Raw genomic sequence first — 8,519 nt, 5'->3', positions numbered from 1 at the left:
TATCATAGTTAATCATATATAGAGATTTCATGGTACCACAATTGCAACCTAATTATTTACATGGTACAATCAATATAAAGCAGTCCTAGATCTTAAAAGTAAAACAAATAAGAATTTGAAGAAAACATGCAATCTTTGAGCAAGTAACACACCTCTTTCATGTTAAGGACTAACAATAATGACTATTCACACTGAAGGCAGGTAACACCACTGGTTTGAGAGATTTAATAATCAACCTGTTCAGAGTCTGGTGCACAGCCAAAAATAAACATCAAGTGTTCAAATGATACAAGTATGAAGGGTCAAAATTTGGAAGCAATCTAATGAATTAAACCATACCATTAAGTCTCTCTCTCTCTCTCTCTCTCTCTCTCTCTCTCTCTCTCTCTCTCTATATATATATATATATATATATATATATATATATATATATATATCCTAACCCTATATATATATATAACCTAACCCTATATATATATATAACAGTTACTACTATCAAGCTCTTATATATAAGGGCGAGGGCGAGGGCGAGGGCTAGGGTTAGGGTTAGGGTTAGGGTTAGGGTTAGGGTTAGGATAGTTACTACTATCAAGCTCTATATATATATAACAGTTACTACTATCAAGCTCTTAAGAGTTTGGTGGCAGTCACTCTTAAGTAGGCACTCTTTAAGTGGATTCCTTATGGTAAAAGCTAAACCTGTTTTCTCGATTTTAAATGTGGTTAAGATGTCCAGGCATGGAAGGAAGCAAGCTGAACCATCACCAGTACACAATAATTAAATACAACATAGTAGAGATATTTCATCTCTGAGAAGTCAGACACATGATTTCTCAAAAATCACAAATGGGACGCAGATTTAGTTGCTGACTTCAATGATAGCCTGGAACTGGCAATTTATGGCCATCTTTAGCTCCAACAAAAAGTATAAGAAAGAGTGATGAGATCAATATTCACCATTCTTGGATCTTCAGCACATTCAGGATCAATGTAGAAAAACCCTGGCATGTCTACTTCCTCTTGTGGATTAAGCCTTTGTTCTTCAAAACAGAAGTACTGTATTCTATTGAAATACTGTCCAGCTTCAAATGGTACAAGATTATATGTAGAAATCCCGATGACTGGCTTGTCAGTCGGGTTCTTAGCTTTGTAAAATGCCAGTGCCGTCTCTCCTGGCATTACATATATTTCCATTTGCTGAGGTCTAAAGTTCCACTGGAGACTTGCATGCACATCCGCATTAAAGGTTACTTTAGAGGGAGGGGGGAACAGGGAGGGAGCGGGGGAAAAAAAGAGGACCTGATGCAAAGGGCTTAAGTGGAGAGCAAATGCTTTGAGAATGATTGGGGCAGGGAATGTGCAGATGTGCTTTATACAATTGATGTATGTATATGTATGGATTGTGACAAAGTTGTATGAGCCCCTAATAAAATGTAAAAAAAGAAAAGAGGAGAAAAAAAAGAAAATGATTAGGGAAAAGAATGTACAGATGTGCTTTATACAACTGATGTATGTATATGTATGGATTGTGATAAGAGTTGTATGAGCCCCTAATAAAATGTTTAAAAAAGAAAAAAAAGGTGACTTTAATAATGCGATCCTTAACAGGCACCATGTTTTCAATCTGGTTAGATCCATGACCAGCTACAGCTGACCCTCCAAGTCCAGTAGTCTGGCAATAGAGCCGATAAAGGGGCACCGCTGCGTAGGACGCCCCCAGCATGGCCATGGCGACCGAGGTCACGTATGTGAGGACAGTCTTGTTGCGGCGCCGCCAGGCCTCCTCCTGCGCGCGCATGAACGGGTTCGTGCTCTTTGGCCCCTGAGGCGGCTGCAAAAGCAGGCCCAGTGCCTGGCTCCGGAGCCCCGACGTCCCTAGCCGCCTCAGTCCCCTGTCAGGAGCTTGGGTGCCACTCCGCCATGGGCAGAGGAGGGGCTCTAGCCTCTGGTCAGCAACGCAGAGTGACCCCAGCGCCCGGCACACAGCTCCAAGTTCCTCCATGCCATGAGCCAGACCTGATCTGGTTTTCAACATTCTCTCTCTCTCCCTCTGTTTCATATTGGGTATACTCTACTCAGATGTATTTTGTCATTGGTGGTAACCCTACTGAATTTATATTATTATCTTTTCTGTTTTTCTCAGAATATGAAACCTGGGATTGATGCACCTATAGACACAGCAAGTAAAATAGGGTTCCTGAAGGATATGGTGGGGTGGGGCTATGGGAGACAGACAGAGTAAGATGGGGTTGATATTAAAGAGTTTAGGAAGTAAGAAAATATTTTGAAACTGACTGGTAGCAAATGTACAATATGTCTTGATGTGATTGAGCTATGGAATTATACGATATCTGCATTATCACAACCAAAAATGGTTTTTGGAAAATAAAAAGCAAGATTATGTGCTTCATAAAATAAGAGATTATACAATATACATATTTAAAACCCCATATAAAATTTAAAATATTATTGTAGTAAATGAAATATAACAGAAATAAATGGAGGAGCATGTCACGGTATTTATTGTAAAACTCAGTGACTCTAAATCTTGCCATTTCTAAACTGAATGATAAATTCAATGTGATAACATTCAACATCTATGTAAGGATAAGGTCACTAGAAGAACAAAACCAGAGCTGCATAGAGAGATAAAGAGAACTGCTCATGCAGTTGTAGAAGTGGGCACCTCCATTCTGACCCTAAGTCCTCGAGTCTTAGTTAGGCTTCTCCTGACTTACGTAGCTTCAGGGGCTGATAAATCTACAATAGGCTGGAGCACAACTTGATGATAGTTTCAAAGACAGGTAAATAAAAACAAGTCATACTTGTTATTGAAGATGTATATTACTTCAAGGTCAGATCACATGTCAGATACCAGGCCACTGTGGACTCTCAGGATTGGCGGGGGTTATTTCAAGCTTTCGGTCAAATTCAAAACCTAGAGCTTGAAGAGCCCAGATGCAGGATCCAAACCCAGAAGGAAACGAACAAGTTTCCCTACCAATCTGTTTATAAAGGAAGTAGATAACATTCACACAGAATATTTGTTTTCCAGTTGCTTCAGAGCTGTGTCCTGAGTAAGGGAGGTACACTCTACCCTAATCATACAACTGCTTGGCTACGCACAGCAGACCCCATTATGGAATTGATTGAATTGTGTTCTTTCACATGATGAGGAATTACTAGGTGCCAACTACCAAACCACTAAGCACACTACCCCGCCAAGTTGACACAAGCCTAACTATAATAGTCCTCAACAGATACTGTGAAAATCATCAAACTCTTTTACCACTTATTTAAGACCACAGTGCATTAAAACACAAAACCAAAATTAAAACAGCTGACCAGATTTTAGAGAACTTTATGATTTTGTGTCTTTTATACAACTATCAAAACAATAAACAACATAAGGCATCATTAGTTTGCCCTTTATGTTTGCTTGATTCATTCATTTAAACAATATGGTATGTCACTGTTATACTTTACAATTCCCTAATGGCAAATACATTGAACATGCCACCATATTCTCACCAATATAGCTATAGTCTTTGGTGTCTGGTTCGAGTTTGGGATTTCTGATGCTTGTGTGGGAGGAAGTGATAGGTTGTTTTTCTTTTTAAGTTTTCCTATTTAATTTGTATTGTCAAGTATATGTGCAGCAATATTATCTTATGGCTAATATCCCTCTGCAAATTCTGGGCCAAAGAATTTCAGGTGACCATAATCTTATGCTCAGATTTTCACAGTGTTGAAATATATATTTATGTAGAAATTTAAAGATATTCTAACTGACCAGAAAATTAATATGGCCAACCCTAATCTGGGGGAAATAATCTATGATATGAGGGAGAGAAATGAGGAAGGAATCTGAATGGGGAATGGCTTTATAAACTGCATGTCTAGAGACAATCCCACAGATTCCATAGGCATTAAGGTGAATAATTTTCCTTGAGTCTAGGAAATAAACACAAGCTTTAGATCTCTGAGTAGTTTTCAGAGGGCTGTGCCCAGCGTGCAAATGAAGAGGATGATTTTGGTTGGAAATGCTCACATTTCATATAGAACAGAATCCCCTGGGAAAGGGGCATTTAAAACAGTATGTATGGTTGTCCCCTAAATTTTGAGGACTAGTTGCCTGAATAGACCTTATTTTAATCCAGGGTGCCTGTTGAGTCTCAAGCAGGTGTCTTTTTTTCAAAACCTGAAATATCATTATTCTTTTTCTGCCCCCCTGATAACTTGAATTTCCATTCACTTCTCTGCTGTATCTTTACACTTGAACTCCTGACAGGTTTTGCCCTAATTTTGGATGTGCTCTGGAAAACCAAGTGACTGACATCTCACAGTCTTGCATCAATTAGAAGTTATAGAGTTGAAACTTTTCTTTTCTGGGGTCCACATTCTCCAGTTGGAAACCTCCTCCCTGAGACCCTATGACACTGGCATCTCTTTATTTACACTGAGATTGGCCTTAGTTATCAAAACCTGAGACGTGTTGTTGGTAGGAGTGCTGGAGTTGGTGATGGCAGTGGCTCAAAGAAAACCCCAGAAGACTTTGAGGAGGTTGATAAGGAAGTGGTAGTTTGGAAAGAAAAGGTGTTTGGAGAGCGTGGGTGATGAAGATACCCTGGTGTCCACCTGATGTTTTCAACAAATGATAGCCTGTCCACTCTCTGGGGCACAGGACATACAGGAGCCCAAGGCAGGGCAGAGACTTTGAGGGGCTGGAGGGAGAGAATATTGAGCTCAGAAATATTTGGTTTTCCTTTTATCTTTAATACACACCGCTTAGGTCAAGTGCTCTCTCATTATAGACTAACATGCATACGAGTTCAAACACAGTTACCCTAGCATGGGCTCAGGAGGTAGAGGGTTGTCTGGTCTCTATCACTTTCTGTTTATAAAGACAGTGCTCGCTCACATGCAAATCATTCTTCGGGCACTAGGATAAATTTCCCTTGGGCAGGAAAGCTATCAGTTCTCTTCAGACAGGCCTTCAGGTCTCTTGGGAATGCAGAGCTGTGGTCTAAAGATGCTATTGCTGTGTGTTCTCCTGTGCCTCCTGACAGTTCCCCAAGGTGGGAGATTCAGATATCTGACCTGGGTCTGTGGGGATGGTTGTGAACTCAAGTGAATAATGGGGACCATCTGTTTTTGTTTGCAGGTGTCCTGTCCCAGGTGCAGCTTCAGGAGTCGGGTCCAGGACTGGTGAAGCCCTCCCAGAAGCTGTCCCTCATCTGCACTGTCTCTGGTTTCTCCATCACAAGCAGTGGTTACTGCTGGCACTGGATCCGCCAGCCCTCAGGGAAAGGGCTGCAGTGGATGGCATGGATATGCTCTAGTGGCGGTACAAATTATAACCCATCATTCCAAAGCAGACTCTCCATCACTAGAGACACATCGAATAATCAGTTCTCCCTGCAGCTGAGCTCCGTGACTGTTGAGGATTCGGCCATGTATTACTGTGCAAGGGAAACACAGTGAGGGGAAGTCAGTGTGAGCCCAGACACAAACCTCCCCTGCAGGGAAGACACTGGGCAGCAGGGGGCGCGCAGAACTCACTGAGCGCGCACATCCAGCCCTAGACAGGCACAGATAGATGATGGAGCATTTCCTTTTGGAATCAGGGTTCCTTCCGTCTTTCATCTCTCAGCATGTCGACGGACATTTTTTTCTTTTTCTTACTCTCTAAATTTTCTCCTCACTGCCGACCTGAAGGAGAAATTGGCATTCTCTGTGTGCAATACAAATAGTAAAGTGACTCTAAGAGTTCATTTTCATCCTATAGAACCCAGTTTCCTTCTTGAAAAATAGGTTATCATGATAATTCTCACCCTATCTGTTACTCAAAACCTATTGACAATAAAATACAGGCATGTCCATATTCATGCGTGCAATGAATGATTTCAAATGTACTGAACTCAGTGACCTCCTACAGTCCAGGGTCAGGTCTATGAAGATTTCCTTCTGCATTGTTCTCTGTGCACTGTTGGCAGTGAATGACTAATGATCTCTATGTCTGAGAAAACAATGGTGGTGACTTCTGGGGCTAAATTTCTGACACGTCCTTAGTGATGCTTGCTACCCATTGTCTCCCTGTATGCAGAAACAAAGGTTCCAGGCACAGAGAGACCCCTGCCACTGGGAACAGGTGAACTGAATGACCTGTCTGTTGGGTTGAGTCATTCGAAAGATCATTCATTGGAGTCACAACGAAGGAAGCACTCATTGGAAGACATCTTTGATTCCAAAGGATAGTAAATGTGTCACAAGAGGAGGAAATTGCAAACTGATTTCTCAAAATGTTCTTTAGGCCATGTTTTCAGCAGATGCCAGGGAATGTAGTCAGTGATGCTTTCCTCTCAGAAGCTGTGGTTTCCCCAACTTGTCAGTACCTCTCTAGGGACACCGTGCACAGTGGCTCTTGGGAAACTTCCTGCATTGGAATCTGCCTTCTCTTCATTGGAATGGGCTTTGTCTGTCTGTCACCATTGATCCAAAGGCAGACTTCAGAATAATAGGTATTGATGAGATCTGTTTTCACTCCAGGATACTAACTAGGCCATTTGTTGTCAAAGTTAGAAATAGTTAATGCAAAAAGAAAATATTCTCATGCTGAGTGGAAATTTTCTTCACACCCTCTGATGTATCTTGAAAGTTTTCATCCTAATGAATACTCAAAAATAGATATTTATTCAAAAAATTTCCCTTAGAATGATCCAGAAAAGATTTTCTATGCAATATTATTGTTTGGAATCATATAATTATTAACAAGATTCTCAAGTAAAATGGAAAGAATGAAGAAGAAAAAATAAAGCTAATCCAAAAGAAAAACAGCAAGAGCAAAGCATGAAGCCTTACAAAATAATAACCAAAAAAAGACAAAAATTAAGAGAAAAGATAAGAAAATGAACTCAGGGCAAGAAAACTGAGGAAAAAACACAATAATTCCACAAAGGGGCGGGGGAACCATAAAGACAACCCAATGCATAATGACAGCAATAAATGCATACACATCAATAATGAAATGGAATGTTAATGGATACAATGTACCTCTCAAGAGGCAGTGAGAAGCACAATGGGTAAGGAAAGTTGATCCATAAATCTATGCTTACAACAAACACAATTGAGACATAAAGAGAAATAGAATCTAAAAATCAAAGGTCGAAGAAAATACATCAAGAAAATGGCAATAAAAAACAAGGATAGCAATATTAACCAATGACAATTTTGAAATCTGTTACTGGCTATACAAATTAATAGTGAAATATACTTCAAGACCAAATCTTTAATGGGAGACCAATAAGGGCATCATATGATAAAAGGAACAAAAGAGCAAGAAGAAAAAAATATTAATGAATATATATACATTCAATGGCAGACCCTCAAGATATATTCATCAAACTCTTATAGACTTAAAGAGAGAAATACATAATTTTACAGGAATAGAGTTAAATACACCTCACTGGGTTTTACAGAACAACTCAAAAGATCAACTAGATAATAAATCAATACAGTAACAGAAGAACTAAATACTATAATTACTGACCTCTTAGACATATAGGGTGCATGCTATCCGGGAAAACCTCAATGTATCTTCTTCTCATGTTCATATGTACCATTCTTCAGAATAGTCCACATGTTAGGCTACAATGAAGGCTTAATAATTTTTAATTTGTGATATTATAAATAAAAATTTTTACTTCACAACATTATGAAATTAGATATAAACAATAGGAAGATAAAAGAATAAAAAGTTAACATGGAAAATGAGAAATTTTGTGCATTAAATTGCTTGGAAATGGTAGGATTAAGGGATTAATGTTTTAAATTCCTTACAAAAATGAAAATAAGCATACCACAAGCTTTGGTACACAGCAGAAGCAGTACTAAGAACACTTGTTGTGAACAATGTATGAAGATATCAAAAAAGAGAGCAAAGTCAGTATGGTAACACAACACCTTCAACAATTAGAACAAAAAGAGTTATGTAAAATATCAGTCATAAGAAGGCAATAAATATTAAAGAATGGAGCAGAAATAAATGAAAAGGAACAGGGAAATAATCCATAAGACAAGTTAATTCTTTAAAAATATTAACAAAATTTGACAAACTACTGGTAAACTAATTAAAGTAAAAGGAATAGGAAAAGCAAATATAAAGAATAAGAAATAAAAAATCCAATATCACAACAGAACCAAAACTATGAAGATCACAACAGTGAATTTGAAAATTTAGAATAAGTGGACATATTTCTAGAAAAACACTACCTATCTTTATTTTAAAAATCATTTGGGGGGGGGGCTCATACAACATTATCACAATCTATCCATCCATCCATTGTGTCAAGCACATTTGTACATTTGTTGCCAACATCATTCTCAAAACATTTGCTTTCTACTTGAGCCCTTAGCATCATCTCCTCATTTTCCCCTCCCTCCCACTCCTGCCTCACTCATGAACGCTTGTAAATTATTACTATTTTGTCATATCTCACAATGTCTGACATCTCTCTTCA

The 8,519-nt window shown here is 38.9% G+C and overlaps 1 pseudogene; it reads right to left on the bottom strand.

Moving 5' to 3' along the window:
- Window positions 1-872: 872 nt before the first annotated feature.
- On the bottom strand, window positions 873-2,002 carry LOC142436436 (cytochrome c oxidase assembly protein COX11, mitochondrial-like; annotated as a pseudogene).
- Between the last annotated feature and the right edge of the window lie 6,517 nt (window positions 2,003-8,519).

Source organism: Tenrec ecaudatus, unplaced genomic scaffold, assembly GCF_050624435.1.
Source record: "Tenrec ecaudatus isolate mTenEca1 unplaced genomic scaffold, mTenEca1.hap1 Scaffold_2697, whole genome shotgun sequence".
NCBI classification, from domain to species: Eukaryota; Metazoa; Chordata; class Mammalia; order Afrosoricida; family Tenrecidae; genus Tenrec; species Tenrec ecaudatus.
This window is presented reverse-complemented; position numbering and strand designations above follow the sequence as displayed.